Source organism: Anolis carolinensis, chromosome 2 (genome assembly GCF_035594765.1).
Source record: "Anolis carolinensis isolate JA03-04 chromosome 2, rAnoCar3.1.pri, whole genome shotgun sequence".
NCBI classification, from domain to species: domain Eukaryota; kingdom Metazoa; phylum Chordata; class Lepidosauria; order Squamata; family Dactyloidae; genus Anolis; species Anolis carolinensis.
In genome coordinates, this window is record NC_085842.1 from 178838304 (window position 1) to 178855064 (window position 16761).

General features: G+C 39.6%; 2 protein-coding genes across 3 annotated transcripts in view; one reads left to right on the top strand and one right to left on the bottom strand.

Annotated features, from left to right (window-relative positions):
- The window catches only part of apex2 (apurinic/apyrimidinic endodeoxyribonuclease 2), a 116471-nt gene that overhangs the window by 64541 nt on the left and 35169 nt on the right, over positions 1 to 16761 (bottom strand). The gene's annotated exons all lie outside the window — the stretch shown is intronic.
- alas2 (5'-aminolevulinate synthase 2) overlaps positions 4286 to 16761 on the top strand; it is a 31750-nt gene continuing 19274 nt past the window's right edge. Inside the window, exons 1-2 of one of the 2 annotated variants that reach the window (XM_008122742.3) lie at positions 4371 to 4386; positions 14854 to 15112. The gene's annotated coding sequence lies outside the window, so the exon portion shown is untranslated. Of the gene's footprint in view, positions 4387 to 14853; positions 15113 to 16761 lie in introns of both variants that reach the window. The other variant, XM_003215740.4, reaches the window with a different exon arrangement.

Below are 16761 nucleotides of genomic sequence, written 5' to 3' on the forward strand. Positions count from 1 at the left end.
GAATTTGAATTCCACAGGAACCCACTGAGTGACTTTGGGTGGTTACATACTCTCAGCCTCAGAAAACCCCATAAAAAGGCTGTCTTAGGGTTGCACAAGTCAGAAACTACTTGACAGTACGCAGCAAGAATAAAAAAGATATGAACTATGAAGCCCTAAAGTCACCATTTATTTCATCCTTAAACTCGCTAGTTGTCCCTAGGGCCAAATGATGCTGTGATGACATTGAACACAGAGCACTGCCAGTGAGACCAGTTTGATATTTGTGGTGTTAGAATTTCCAACGGAGAAGCAAAATTGAAATATTCCTCAGCTTCCCTCACCCTTCTAACCTCTTTCCCCTCCTGCCAACAGTTTTTCTGACAGCATGTGGTCATATTTCACTTCGCATCAGGAAAAGCTTCAGTCATGTACAGTCAAACTCAGCTGTGCCAAAGACACAGAAGCAAGCCATGGCAGAGTTGTGTCTATTTGGTTTGGGGCCAGTTCCAACCCACCCACCACAATCCAAACATCTCTCAAAATGAAAATGATAATTAGTGGCTTACTGTATAATATCCTAATGTCAGGATACTTTTTATTGGAATAGAGTAGAGTCTCACTTATCCAATATAAACGGGCCGGCAGAACGTTGGATAAGCGAAAATGTTGGATAATAAGAAGGGGTTAAAGAAAAGCTTATTAAACATCAAATTACATTATAATTTTAAAAATTAAACATCATGTTTTACAACAAATCAACAGAAAAAACAGTTCAATGCATGGTAACGTTATGTAGTAATTTAGTGTATTAACGAATTTAGTACCAAAAGATCACAATGTATTGAAAACATTGACTACAAAAAACATTGGCAAATAAAGATAGAATGGCATAAAATGAACTTACAGTAACAATATTGTCAGAAATTAAATCCATAAAAAGTTCAGTCCTTGCTGCCTAGGGAAACAGCTGTGGTTCCGAGCAGGAAGCAGACTGTGTTGGATAATCCAGAATGTTGGATAAGTGAGACTCTACTGTAGTTTCACAATTTGAGGAAGAAAAGGGGGTTCGAAACAATGTATCTCCTGGAACCAGCTCTGCTACAGGTCCTCTCTCAGTCTTCCACCAGTTCCTATTTTTCACAGGGAGGGCGGTTGTGGTTCAACATCAATTGTGTGATAAAGTTTCCTGTACAGTATTTACTGCACGGTGGGGTGTCTCCCACTCTACCTCCTTAATTTCATTTTTGTACTACAGTAGAGTCTCGCTTATCTAACGTAAACGGGCCAGCAGAACGTTGGATAAGCGAATATGTTGGATAATAAGAAGAGATTAAGGAAAAGCCTATTAAACATCAAATTAGGTTATGATTTTACAAATTAAGCACCAAAACATCATATTATACCACAAATTTAACAGAAAAAGTAGTTCAATACACTGTAATGCTATGTAGTAATTACTGTATTTACGAATTTAGCACCAAAATATCACGATGTATTGAAAACATTGACTACAAAAATGCGTTGGATAATCCAGAACGTTGGATAAGCGAGTGCTGGATAAGTGAGACTCTACTGTATTAGGTTTGTTACAAGTGTTTTGCCCCATTCATAATGTCATTGGAGATGATAAAGATGTAAAAAGAGATAAAATAAGGGAACTCTCATATAAAGTGAAGGTGTTTGCAGACGATATAATCTGCGTGGTGGAAAAACAAGTGGAAAATTTGGCAAAATGGATTCAGAAAATAAAAGAATTTGGAGATCTAGCAGGATTAAAAATAAACATGGAAAAGACAAAGGTACTCACAAAAAATATCTTAAAGAAAAGACAAAACTTACTGCAAGAAAAGACAGGACTTCAACTGGCTAATAAGATAAAATATATAGGAATTACAATTACAGCAAAAAAAAAAACTCCCAGCTTATGAAAAACAACTATGAAACAAACTGGAAGGAAATCGTAAAGGACTTAGACAACTGGAAAAATCTAAAACTATCATTATTAGGAAGAATTTCAATGATCACAATGAGCATTTTACCAAAATTATTGTTTTTGTTCCAAAATCTTCCAATTATAAGGAATGTGAACCAATTCAAAGAATGGAATAGAGCACTTTCCTAATTTATTTGGCAAGGGAAGACAGCAAGAATAAAACTCTAAAAACTGACGGATGAAAAAAAGAAGAGGAGGCCTTTCCATGCCAGATATAAAACTATATTACGAAGCTTGTGCCCTGACCTGGCTAAGACATTGGGCGACACTAAAGAAGGAAAGAATCTTAACACTAGAAGGGTTTGACTTAAGAATATGTTGGCATGTCTACATATGGTATGAAACAAAAATTTAAAAAATGGAAATCACTTTATTAGACTTTCTTTGATAAAATTTTTTTGGAAAAAATATGAAGAAAGAATATATCCCAGAACTCCACTCGGGTTCTCACCCCTTGAAGCTTCATGAAGGATATTATTGGGATAGGTAAAATGGCCTCTGTACAAAGAGATGCCAAAAAACAGGAAAGAGACTACGTCCTGAAAACCCAAGAAGAAATTAACCAAGTATATTCAAATATATCTTGGTTTCAATATAGACAGCTAAAAGAACATTTTCAGAAAGATAAAGTATTGGGTTTTATGGATAAAGAAACTTTTTGGGACAAAATAATGATAACAGACAAGAAGATAATAACAAAGATATATCAGAAGTTATTAGAATGGAATACGGAGACAGAACAGATAAAAGACTGTATGATTAAATAGGCTGCAAATATTGGACCATATATCAAATTAGAAGAATGGGAAGACATTTGGAACAGAAAACTAAAATGTACTTATGCCAGTGATCTTAAAGCAACCTTGTACAAAATGATGTACAGGTGGTACATCACACCCCAAACTTTGGGAAAATATCACAAAAACTTACAGACAAAGTGTTGGAAGTGTGAAGTACATGAAGGCACATTCTACCACATGTGGTGGATGTGCAAAAAAGTTAAAGAATATTGGATAGGAATACATGAAGAAATTCAAAAAATACTAAAAATGAAATTCCAAATGCTCCCAGAAATGTATCTATTGGGAATCACAAATACAAAATTGGAAAAAATAGAGAGATATTATTAAGATATTTAACAACTGTAGCAAGAATAGTTCATGCGAGGAACTGGAGACTGAAAGAACTGCCAACAATACAACAATGGGAAATCAAGATACTGGAAATAAGAAATATGGACAAACTAACCCAACTAATGACGAGACATCAAGGAATGGCAAAAGAGGAAACAGATTGGAGTCCAGTAAGAGATTATTTGATTAATAAGAAGGAAAAAATGTTGACTTAAACAAGCAACAGTATTTAAGAAGTACTATCTGAAGACAAGACGAAAGAAAATGAGAAGCAAACGGAGAACTATCAAAATGATTAAAATGAAGAATGAACACGATGAAGAAGATCGGAAGTGAAATGTTGGGACTTGTATTAGACCCCCCCTTTCATTCCTCCCCCCTTTTATTCTTTTTTTTCCTTTTTTCTCTTCTTTCCTCCTCCCCTTCCTTTCCCATAGATATTTTCTATATTTTAAGCTATGTAAATTATGAAAAAAAAATCTGATTAAAAACTATTATAAAAAACTAGTATTTTGCCCCCTTACTACACACCTCCCTCCCTGACTGGCAGGGTGCAGGCAAGTTACCTTCTTGGATTACAACTCCCAAAATCCCAGGCAGGGAGAATCTGACAAAGAGTAAATGTACCAAACTTAGCTCCCTGACTTGCTTTCCATCTTCCTGCTTTGGCGAAGTTGCCTCATGATAGTCAGTTCTTCTGAATATATTCTCTGTTTTAAAAAGCATATTTGCATATTTGTATGTTTTAAATTATGTGGTCATACTTTTAATTGGAAGACGCTTTGTCTCTCCTTTGGGATAAAGTAGGGAATAAATATAACAACAACAACAACAACAACAACAACGTCAACAACAACAACATAGCCTCTTCGGTATCCAGATGATTTTGTGAATTTTAATTCATGATTTTTGGATACTGCCATAGCAAAGAATAACATCCTTGACCTAGTATTAGAAAGGAAGCATTGCCAATGCAAATAAGTTATATGATGTTATGTATTTTAATTGATGTGACGTGCTGTATATTAATCTGTTGTTCCTTGCCTTGATCCATGAGGAGACGCTGGTAAGAAACAAATGAACTATTGTTATTATTACTGTTGTTATTATTATTATTTAGCATATAATATATGGAGCAAGGAGAAGAGCAGATCCGTATGATGATTCTCCTAGCCTTATCTCTGTTTACAGCTGGTGGGTGGAGAGGGACAGCTCTGTGTGAGCTGGACAGTAAACTACAGAGCACAGAAGTTGTTCGACTTCAGTGCAGGTCAACAGGTAAGAAGAAACGTCTAAATTATGGGGATAAATTATTGAAATGTTGGCAGATCTTTAACCTACAGGAATTATGCAGTTTCATTTTTGGGCTTGCATGTGAAAATACTGTTGGCTATACATCCTCATCCATTGTATTGTAGGCTATCCTGCTACTCATTAGTTGGCAATGAAGGTGTATTTTAGATTTCTGGGGGTGCCACTTTTTAAAAAAATGGCCAAGGTCTCATACCATGCCTCTTAAAGCAACACATGATAGTCAGAAAGGTAAACTGAGGCAATTTTCCTTTCTGCAATCTGCATACCAAGAACTGGTAAACTGGTGGCATGCACAGGAGCTTTTAATGTTTTTATTATGTATTAATCAATGTATTTACTTCATTTCTTGGGCCCCTGGTGGTGGAGCAGTGTGTTAAAGCGCTGAGCTGCTGAACTTGCAGACCGAAAGGTCCCAGGTTCAAATCCCAGGAGCGGAATGAGCGCCCGCTGTTAGCCCCAGCTCCTGCTAACCTAGCAGTTCGAAAACATGCAAATGTGAGTAGATCAATAGGTATCGCTCTGGTGGGAAGGTAACAGCGCTCCATGCAGTCATGCCGGCCACATGATCTTGGAGGTGTCTTCGGACAACGCCGGCTCTTCGGCTTAGAAATGGAGATGAGCACTAACCCCCAGAGTCGGTCACAACTGGACTTAACGTCAGGGGAAAACCTTTACTACTTCATTTCTATCCCACTTTTCTCTACCCCAGAGGAGACTAAAAGTGCCAATTCTAGCCAACTTTGTACAGAAGCAATTGCTCACAGTAGACTTCTCAAGGTTGTGAGAACATTGGTTATAAAATAGGTTTGGTATGCTTAATTCTTGTCTTCTTATTGTCCATCTTTCATTCTGTTTTTCAACTTGTCATTTCACTGCTCCTTGCGTTTTTTCCTACTGACATTTTGTCTTGCGCCAGGCACAAATTGTGATGGGATACTTAAGCTCATTGAGATTCTTATTTGTTTTGAAATATACTCTCGGATTGTCCTATAAGCTTTATAGAATTGATCTGTGCCTTTTGTTTATATATTCCTTGTTTTGCATTGGCAATGATTCCTTTCCAATATGAGGTCAAGGATGTTACTCTTTGCTGTGGCAGTGTGCTAGACATCTTCTCAAGGTTGTGAGGATTGCGAAGCAGCTTGGACTTCCCTGTTCACATTCAGGCTGCAGTGTTTGTGTTTTCTTTAGGGCAATCCAGTGACCAGGGGGAAAAACATATACAGTAGAGTCTCACTTATCAAAGCCTTGCTTATTCAAGCTTCTGGATTATCCAAGCCATTTTTGTAGTCAATGTTTTCAATATATCGCGATATTTTGGTGCTAAATTTGTAAATACAGTAATTACAACATAACATTACTGCGTATTGAACTACTTTTTCTGTCAAATTTGTTGTAAAGCATGATGTTTTGGCACTTAATTTGTAAAATCATAACCTAATTTGATGTTTAATAGGCTTTTTCTTAATCCCTCTTTATTATCCAAGATATTCGCTTATCCAAGCTTCTGCCAGCCCATTTAACTTGGATAAGTGAGACTCTACTGTATTATAGCATGCTTTTGTAACAGCAAGAAAAACCTAAGGTACAAAACTACAGGAAAGGAGATTCCACCTGAACATTAGGAAGAACTTGCTAACTGTGAGAGCTGTTCAGCAGGGGAACTCTCTGCCCTGGAATGTCTTTGGAGGCTTTTAAACAGAGTCTGAATGGCCATCTGTCTGGGGTGCTTTGAATGTGATTTTCCTGCTTCTTGGCAGAAGATTGGACTGGATGGCCCACGAGGTCTCTTCCAATATTGTGATTTTATGATTCCATGATTCTAGGTTAGATTTTCACAGCATGACAGTTTTGACTAACATCTGTGCATTGAGGTGCTGTGAAAAGCACTGTTGCATAAAGTAAGATGACATTTTTGTATTTATTCTCTCTTTCTCTACATATATATTACAAAGTCACTGATACAGAGGAATTGGGGATGGGGGGGAATCAAAACACGTACAGTAGAGTCTCACTTATCCAACATAAATGGGCCAGCAGAACATTGGATAAGCGAAAATGTTGGATAATAAGGAGGGATTAAGGAAAAGCCTATTAAACGACAAATTACATTATTATTTTACAAATTAAGCACCAAAACATGTTTTACAACAAATTGACAGAAAAAGCCATTCAATATGCAATAATGTTATGTAGTAAGTACTGTATTTACGAATGTAGCACCGAAACATTGCAATGTATTGAAAACATTGACTACAAAAACATTGACTACTAAAAAAATGACTTCAAATAAAGATAGAATTGCATAAAATGAACTTACAATAAAATTGTTGGAAGTTAAATCCGTAAAAAGTTCAGACCTGTGAAAAATCTGTGATCCTTGCCTGCCTAGAGAAACAGCTGCTGATCCAGGTGGGAGGCAGACTGCATTGGATAATACAGAACGCTGGATGAGTGAAGGTTGGATAAGCGAGACTTTACTGTAATTCCAAGATCGTGGGTGCATTGACACAGTAGAATCAATTCAGTCTGACACCACTTTCACTCTTATGACTCAATACTATGGGTTTATGGGAGTTGTAGTTTTACAAGGTCTTTAGCCTTCTTTGCCAAAGAGAGGTGGTGCCTCGCCAAACTACACATTCCAGGTTTCCATAGCATTGAGCCATGAAAGTGGTGTCAAACTGCATTCATTCTGCAATACAGACCGATTTGGTATGGTTGGCAAAAGCTGCTCTGTCAGTCCACCTGGCTATGTGTTACAGAGATCTGTTGCAGTCAAGTTGCATTTTTATTAACTTTGCAGTGTTCTCACCAAAATATAATATGTTGTAGACACAGAGCTTTTTAGTCCACACAAAGATTATATGAAACAAGATAAGCCGTTGCTTCACTGATTTGTTTTTAATGTGTTTTAGAAAAATAGTATTAGCTGCTTAAATTTGAAGTGGCACTAGAACCACATCTTCCCTTCAGGGGTGCAAATTTTCAATCTGGCTCTGCATCAAGGAGCAAAAGAGCCGATGATGGGCTGCCATTTTTACTTTCCAAGAAACCAGGCTAATCTCCCACACCATGCACCCCTTAAGGGCCAAGATCCAGCTCTTCCAATGGCACACGTCACTTTTAATCATCTTTGCTGGGCGAGGGTATGTCTTCTATACGTCAGATAACTCTTCCGGACTTTATCAGTTTCCAACATATTTGCACACCCCATCCCTTTGCTTCATGACAGATGGAGCAGTCACATTTCAATTTGCTGTTTAATGCACGTTGCCTATGGAATTTGTTTCTCAACCCGGATGAATTAATTCAGGGTAACTGTGAGAAGCTCTGCTGACTTGTTCTCACAGCTGTTTAGCACTTGCAACTGCTATTTCACACACATATGGCCCCTTCCTTTTCATCTGCACAGTAACAAGTCTCAGGGGAAGAGGAATCCCAGTGTATATTCCCAGAAAGGCTAGGAAGATATGGTTATAGTACCGCAATCCTAGTGTTTCTTGGAAGACAGCACATACTTTAAAATTATGTGAAAGAATTGTCAGTTTTATATTATGGTGCCTGCCTTGTTCCCCAGCCAGATCTAGATTGTCAATAACTCTTTCTGGGGAAAATCATGAGACTAACAGGAAACATGCAACATAGGCCATGTATATACTAGACCAGGGGTCCCCCAAACTAAGGCCCAGGGGCCGGATGCGGCCCTCCAAGGTCATTTACCTGGCCCCTGTCCTAAACTTCAGACTTAGGGTTGACCTAAGTCTACCTGGTCTTTGGAAGTCTCTTTGCTTACTTATGGCCTCATGAGATCGTCTAGAATCTCTAGATGGTCTTTGAAGGTCCTTTGCTTAGCTACGGCCTTATGAGACCATCTAGATGGCTTTTGGAGGTCACTTTCCTTACCTATGGTCCTATGAGACCATCTAGATGGCTTTTGAGGGTCCCTTTCCTTAACGATGGTCTTATGAAACCATCTGGATGGTCTTTGAGGGTCCCTTTCCTTATCTATGGTCTTCTGCTGGCTTTATGAGATCATCTAGATGGGCTTTGAAGGTCCCTTTCCTTATCGATGGTCTTTGGAGGTCTCTTTGCTTACCTATGGTCTTATGAGATCATCTAGATCGGGTGTCCCCAAACTAAGGCCCATGGGCCAGATGCGGCCCTCCAAGGTCACTTACCTGGCCTCTGTCCTAAACTTTAGACTTAGGGTTGACCTAAGTCTGAAATGACTTGAAGGCACACAAAAACAATCCTAATTTTGGACTATTTCATCATAGTCTGGCCCCCCAGTAGTCTGAGGGGCTGTGAATCGGCCCTCCACTTAAAAAGTTTGAGGACCCCTGTACTAGACAGTGTATTTCTGCCCCAGAACTAGCACATATGAGGATTCTTCAAAAGGTTTCCACACTTTTCTTAACTCTGATTATCATAAAAACATATATCATTTTCTACACAGTCACCTTCCTTTGCAATGTATTTTTCCCAACTTGTTAATGTTTTTTGTTGAGTGTGTAGTCAGTGATACACAGCTAGCTTCACATCATCTGCTTGTGCTTACGTTTCTCTGTCAGTTGCTTAGGCACCTACCTGGCTTACAACTTATTGAACTTAAGGCAGTTATGAATCAGAGCATAGGGAGATCCCATGCTCAGGCCCCATCTATACTGCTATATAAAATTCAGATTACCTGCTTTGAACTAGATTATATGGCATTGTAGACTCATATAATCCAATGTGTTGTCGAACGCCTTCATGGCCTTAATCACTGGGCTGCTGCAGGTTTTCCAGACTGTATTGCCATGTTCCAGAAGCATTCTCACCTGACAGTTTCGCCCACATCTATGGCAGGCATCCTCAGAGGTTGTGAGGTCTATTGGAAATGAAGCAAGCGGGTTTATATATCTGTGGAAGGTCCAGGGTGGGAGACAGAACTCTTGTCTGTTTGAGGCAAGTATGAATGTTGCAACTGGCCAGCTTGATTAGCATTGAATAGTCTTGAAGCTTCAAAGCCTGGCTGTTTCCAATTTAAAACAGATAATCTGGAATCAGATAATGGATGAAGAGATTCCACCTGAACATTAGGAAGAAATTCCTAACTGTGAGAGCTGTTCAGCAGTGGAACTCTCTGCCCCGGAGTGTGGTGGAGGCTCCTTCTTTGAAGGCTTTTAAGCAGAGGCTGGATGGCCATCAGTCGGGGGTGCTTTGAATGGAATTTTCCTGCTTCTTGGCAGGGGGTTGTACTGGATGGCCTGTGAAGTCTCTTCCAACTCTATGACTCTATGATTTTATGATTATAAGGCAGTGTAGATCCAGTCTCTTTCTTCATTCCTTGTGGTTGTGGCTGTAACTGGATGTGCAGAGCTCTCTGCATCCGTCACACTAGGACAGTGAGACTCTACTGTATTTCTCATTGGGGCTGGACGACTCTATGAGAGATAATTTTATCCTCATACTGAGCACACATGGACGGATGAATTTGTGCTCCTGGCACACCATCTGCTCACAAAAAGTATTAGACGGGATGCTGTTCCTCTTTGATGCAATTTGTAAGATTCACAGCTATCTTCTTCACAGCATGACATTTCCTATACTAAACTGCAAGGTTGGCCAGTCACGTGACACTCTCGGGCATGACCAATTACAGTAGAGTCTCACTTATCCAACATAAACGGGCTGGCAGAACGTTGGATAAGCAAATACGTTGGATAATAAGGAGGGAATAAGGAAAATTAGGTCATGATTTTACAAATTAAGCACCAAAACATCATGTTATACAACAAATTTGACAGAAAAAGTAGTTAAGTACGAAATAATGCTACGTAGTAATTACTGTATTTATGAATTTAGCACCAAAATATCACGATTTATTGAAAGCATCGACTACGAAAATGTGTTGGATAATCCAGAACGTTGGATAAGTGAGATTCTACTGTACTACTACTCCCACCCTGTGGAAACATTTTGAAGACTCCTTGTATGTGCTGAATCCGGGGGTGTCCAGCCCCAATGAGAAATACAGTAGAGTCTCACTTATCCAACATAAACGGGCCGGCAGAATGTTGGATAAGCGAAAATGTTGAATAATAAGGAGGGATTAAGGAAAAACCTATTAAACATCAAATTACATTATGGTTTTACAAATTAAGCAGCAAAACATCATGTTTTACAACAATTTGACAGAAAAAAGCAGTTCAATACATGGTAACGTTATTCGTAATTACTGTATTTATGAATTTAGTACCAAAACATTGCAATGTATTGAAAACACTGACTATAAAAACATTGGCTATTAAAAATTGACTAAAAATAAAGATAAAATTGCATAAAATGAACTTGCAGTAACAACATTGTTGGAAGTTAAATCTGTAAAAAGTTTAGTCCTTGCTGCCTAGAGAAACAGCTGTGGATCCAGGCAGGAGGCAGGCTGCGTTGGATAATCCAGAACATTGGATAAGTGAAGTTTGGATAAGCGAGACTCTACACCTCATCCTTCATATCATTGTAGCTGCTCCCTGCTGGCCATGGGGATCCATGACAGCATCTGCCTGTCTCCTGTTGTGTCTGTTGATGTCAGAACATGGTAACTACATTACCAGTAAGAGGTAGAGCAACATCTTGAGCAGGCATCTCATTCTGACACCAGTAGACTCGACCACAGTGGCTAGGTGATCCCATGGAGTTAGCATCACTTACTGATTTCCCGATTCCATGAAAAAGTTATTCCCAGTACTAATCATTCTTTGGAAGATAAAGCAGGCAATGTGTTCTTCTTTATGTGTTACTCTTGTCTTTCTCCCAATTGACCCTCATTATGTGTATGGCAGTGAAGTTTCAGCGTTCTCATCTTCTTTCTTATCACCCCCAAACACAATTTAATGTCTTTCAAGGCCAAATTACGCCAATCCTCTCGTAACATTTCCTTGGAAATATTTATCCAGAGGAGTTGGATAAATATTCTCCTGTTGGCTGAGAGAAGGTCTTGCCCAAGGTCACCGAGTGTGTTTTTGTGGCTGAACGAGGACTCAAACTCTGTTTTCCTAGAGTTCCCTGTTACACATGCTGTCGCACTAAAGTCAAGATAAGAGTATCCTTAAACCAGTAACATACTGGTTAAGATGCATCATGCAACAACAGGGAAACTATCAAAGCATTTTCTTCCAAAGACAGACAGACAACATTACCCACACACCCACTTTCCTCTTGATGAGCCAGGGTGCTTTGTGTCCTGAGGCTGGGGAAAAAAATCAGTCTACTGCATAAATACAACTTGGCAAAAGTTCCCTAATTATGTTTCCAAGAAGATCAAAAGGAGTTCTGGATAAAATGTGGCAAGGTGTGGAAAGGATCTGTCTTGCTGAACTGGTTTCCAGGCCAGTCCAACCTCAAGCAATGGGTTCAGATTCAGCCTCCAGAGACAGACCAAAGGGGGGCTGTCACTCAAGGGAGGTATCTCCAAGAGCAAGGCATCTTTTCTGAAGTCAGTTTAAGAATGGTCACATTCATAGTTGTTGATCTGGCTTGTGAGTGCAAAACATCCTTTGTTCAGAAGATATGGTTTGTTAATCAGACACAAGACACAATCAGAATCCGGGGTTTGTTGCTGGCTTACATATACGGACTTGTTTAAACCACTGTTTGTTGTGATTTCAAAAACCATTGACATGACTTCTCCTTCCCTAGCTTGTTCCCCAGCTGCCCCACAGAAGCAAGAGCTTGTAAACGAGGTGTTTTACTAGAGCAAAGAGTGGGTGGCCATATGTTAGGAATACCTTAGGTAAAGGTAAAGGTTTTCTCCTGACATTGTCTAGTCGTGTCTGACTCTGGAGGTTGGTGCACATCTCAATTTCTAAGCCAAAAAACTGGCGTTGTCCATAGACTCCTCCAAGGTCACGTGGCCGGCATGACTGCATGGAGCGCCATTACCTTCCTGCCAGAGCGGTACCTATTTATCTACTCACATTTGCATGTTTTTGAACTGCTAGGTTGGCAGAAGCTGGGGCTAGCAGCGGGAGCTCACCCCGCTTCCTAGATTCAAACCAGCAACCTTTCAATCAGTAAGTTCAGCAGCTCAGCGGTTTAATCCACCGCACCACCGGGGGCTCAGGAATACTTTAGCTACTATATTAATTCCTATACTACCAGGAGATTGCACTAGATGACTACGTGTTAACTACTAAAAATAATAAGAGGAAAACAAAACAGAACCTAAGAAGACAAGTCAAGGTTGGTTACTAGCTATGCAAGTAACCAAACTTTGCACTGTAAATTATGGCTAACTGTAATGTGTGAACACTCTAATTGTCCACCAACAGAGAAGTGGTCCATAAAGCAAGATGAGATGACTAGGAGCCCATCTACACTGCTATATACAATCCATATTATCTGCTTTGAACTGGTTTATATGGCAGTGTAGACCCATATAATCCAGTTCAAAGTAGATAATCTGGATTATCTGCTTTGATTTATTTATTTTGTGTCAAAAGCATTGCATAAATAAGTATAAAACTGATAAAGAAAGCTTTACAACATCTGCTTTGATAATATGGATTATATGGCAGTATGCATCCAGCCTATTTTAGCAGGCAGAAAGGAAATAAAAGCCCCTTCTATACTGCCCTATGTGCCAGCATCTGATCCCAGATTATTTGCTTATCCCAGATTATCTGGCAATGGAGACTAATATAATCCAGTTCAAAGCAGTTAACCTGGGATCAGATCTTGGGGTATAAGGACAGTGTAGAAAAGTCAGGAGTTGTATCCACTCCTGGCTTTTCTCTAACAAAGCAATGCTTATGTTCATGCAAGCATTATTGTTATTGTTATGTGTTTTCAAAGGAACTGTGAGTTATGGCAACCTTTATGTGCCACTTTGACATAGGGTTTGCTTTGCTCCCAGGCTGAGAAAATTGTGACACTCCCAGGATTACTCAAGTCCTATATCCCAGGATCTGATTCCAGATTATATGCTTTGAACTGGATTATATGAGTTTCCACTGCCAGATAATCTGAGATAACAAGATAATCTGGGATTAGATGTAGTGTAGAAAGGGCCTCAATTAAGTTTTATTGCCTGAGCAAGGAGTCTTGGGTCACATCTGCACTGTAGAATTAATGCAGTTTGACACCATTTTAAATGGCATAGCTCAATACTATGGGATGGTGTGGGATTTGTAGTTTGGTGAAGCAGCAGCATTCTTTGGTAGCGAAGACTAAAAACCTTGTAAAGCTATAGCTCCCAGGATTCCATGGCACTGAGCCATGACAGTTAAAGTGGTGTCAAGCTGCATTCGTTTTACAGTGTAGATCAGGGGTCTTCAAACTTTTTAAGTGGAGGGCCGATTCAAAGTCCCTCAGGCTGTTAGGGGGCCGGACTATGATGAAATAGTCCAAAATTAGGATTGTTGTTGTTGTGTAACTTCAAGTTATTTCAGACTTAGGTGAACCCTAAGTCTAAAGTTTAGAACAGAGGCCAAGTAAATCACCTTGGAGGGCCGCATCTGGCCCATGGGCCTTAGTTTGGGGACGCCAATCTAGGCAATCTCATAAGACCATAGGTAAGGAAAGAGACCTCCAAAGGCCATTTAGACAATCTCATAAAACCATAGGTAAGGAAAGGGACCTTCTAAGGCCATCTAGACAGTCTCATAGGACCATAGGTAAGGAAAGTGACCTCCAAAGGCCATCTAGATGGTCTCATAAGGCCGTAGCTAAGCAAAGAGACCTTCAAAGACCATCTAGACAATCTCATAAGACCATAGGTAAGCAAAGAGACCTCCAAAGACCATCTAGATGGTCTCATAAGACCATAGGTAAGGAAAGGGACCCTCAAAGGTCATCTAGACGGTCTCATAGGACTATAGGTAAGGAAAGTGACCTCCAAAAGCCGTCTAGATGGTGTCATAAGGCCATAGCTAAGCAAAGAGATTTTCAAAGACTATCTAGACGATCTCATAAGATCATAGGTAAGCAAAAAGACCTCCAAAGACCAGGTAGACTTAGGTCAACCCTAAGTCTAAAGTTTAGGACAGGGGCCAGGTAAACGACCTTGGAGGGCCGGATCCGGCCCCCGGGCCTTAGTTTGGGGACCCCTGGTGTAGATGCATCCTTAGTCCTACAGTCAAACCACTATACCACAAGGACACCCAGTTGTCAATAATCTACAACCCACCCACTCCCCCCCCCCCATCCTCTGTGTCATGCCTCTCCAGTCATTTTGGCCTACAGCTTCCATCTGCTCCATTCAACATAACAGAAAGGACTGAGAGAGCTGTAGTTTAAAAACACATTGAGGGTTAAAAGTTCCCACATGTGCTATAGTGAAAATCAGTTGTGTCACTTGCACAGAGGGCAATGCTTTCTGCCAATGCTTGCTGGATATGCATTAGACATAAGCATTGAACACGCATCTACTGATAAATTATTTTCCAGAAGTTCCATTGGAGTGAATTCTTGCTGCAGAAGAATTGTTAAATCCTGGAGGAGGATTACCCACCAGGAAACAAACACGTTTTATAGTTAATCTTCATGACCCCATCTCACCCTATGGACCTGTGCGATCTCTAAGATCTTCTGGAGAGAATCTTCTCTCGCTTCCTCTCCCTTCGCAAGAGCGGTTTGTGGGGACGCGGAAGAGGGCCTTCTCGGTGGTGGCTCCCCAGCTCTGGAATTCCCTCCCCAGGAAGATTAGGTTAGCACGTACCCTCGCTGTCTTCTGTAAGCAATTAAAAACATGGATGTTCTGTCGTGCATTCGATTAGACAAGTCCTTATAATCTCGCCCCTATTCATACTGAAATTTGCCCTGTCACTTTATAGCTGTTTTCCATCTCAGGGCTATTTTCCTCTTCCTGTGTTGCCTACCTCATGTATTTTTTTTATATATATATATATACCAGTTCTAACTTAATGAGTTTGTTAACTGCCCATTATGTCCTAGGATTGGACCTCCTAGATGGATGATTGTTAATTTTAAGGTTTTATAGTTACGCTATCTTAACTATGGTTTGTTTAAATTGTTTTTAGTTGATATTGTGTTTTAATTGTATATTTTATGATGAAAATGTGACTGTTTGGGCTTGTCCCCGTGTAAGCCACTCTGAGTTCCTTTGGGGAGATGGTGGCGGCATACAAAAATAAAGTTGTTGTTGTTGTTGTTGTTGTTGTTGTTGTTGTTGTTGTTATTGTTATTATTATTATTATTATTATTATTATTATTATTATTATGGAGCCTCCGATGGCCTAGGGCAGGGGTCCTCAAACTTTTAAAGCAAAGGGACGGTCCACAATCCTTCAGACTGTTGAGGGGCCGAATTATCATTTGGAGAAAAAAAACCAAACAAATTCCTATGCACACTGCACTTGTCTTATTTGAAGTGCAAAACAACAATAACAATGAAAGAACAATACAATATTTAAAAATGAAAATAATTTTAACCAACATAAACCTATCAGGATTTCAATAGGAAGTGTGGGCCTGCTTCTGGCCAATGAGATAGTCAGGTTAATTAGGATTGTTGTTGTTGTGCGCCTTCAAGTCATTTCAGACTTTGGGCGAGCCTAAGTCCAAAATTATTTATTTATTCATTCACTACATTTATTTACTACATTTATATCCCGCCCTTCTCACCCCGAAGGGAACTCAGAGCAGCTGTATGTACATACAATATATTATATTATTAGCATAGCACAATATTAGCATTATACTATATTGAACTATACCACTATACTGTAATATTATATGTAATATATAACATATAATTAATATTATTATATGGTATTATTGCTCGTATTATATTGTATAAAATGATAATATTCTTATCAATATTACATGTATATACAATATATTATATTATTAAAACTGATATAAAAATATTATATTATAAATGAGGGCGGGGGGCAGGTAAATTACCTTGGAGGGCCGCATCCGGCCCCCGGGCCTTAGTTTGGGGACCCCTGGCCTAGGGGATAAAAGCCTTGTGACTTGAAAGTTGGGTTGCTGACCTGAAAGCTGCCAGATTTGAATCCCACCCAGGGAGAGCGTGGATGAGCTCCCTCTTTCAGCTCCAGCTCCATGCGGGGACATGAGCGAAGCCACCCACAAGGATGGTAAACATCAAAAAACATCCGGGCGTCCCCTGGGCAACGTCCTTGCAGACGGCCAATTCTCTCACTCCAGAAGCAACTTCGGTTGCTCCTGACACGAAAAAAATATTATTATTATTATTATTATTATTATTATTAGCTCTAAGTTGCTATCTTTTGAACTCTGTTCTATGTGTGTATGTGCCTTCAAGTCGCTTCTCAACTTATGACGGCTCCATCAGTTCAATAGGGTTTT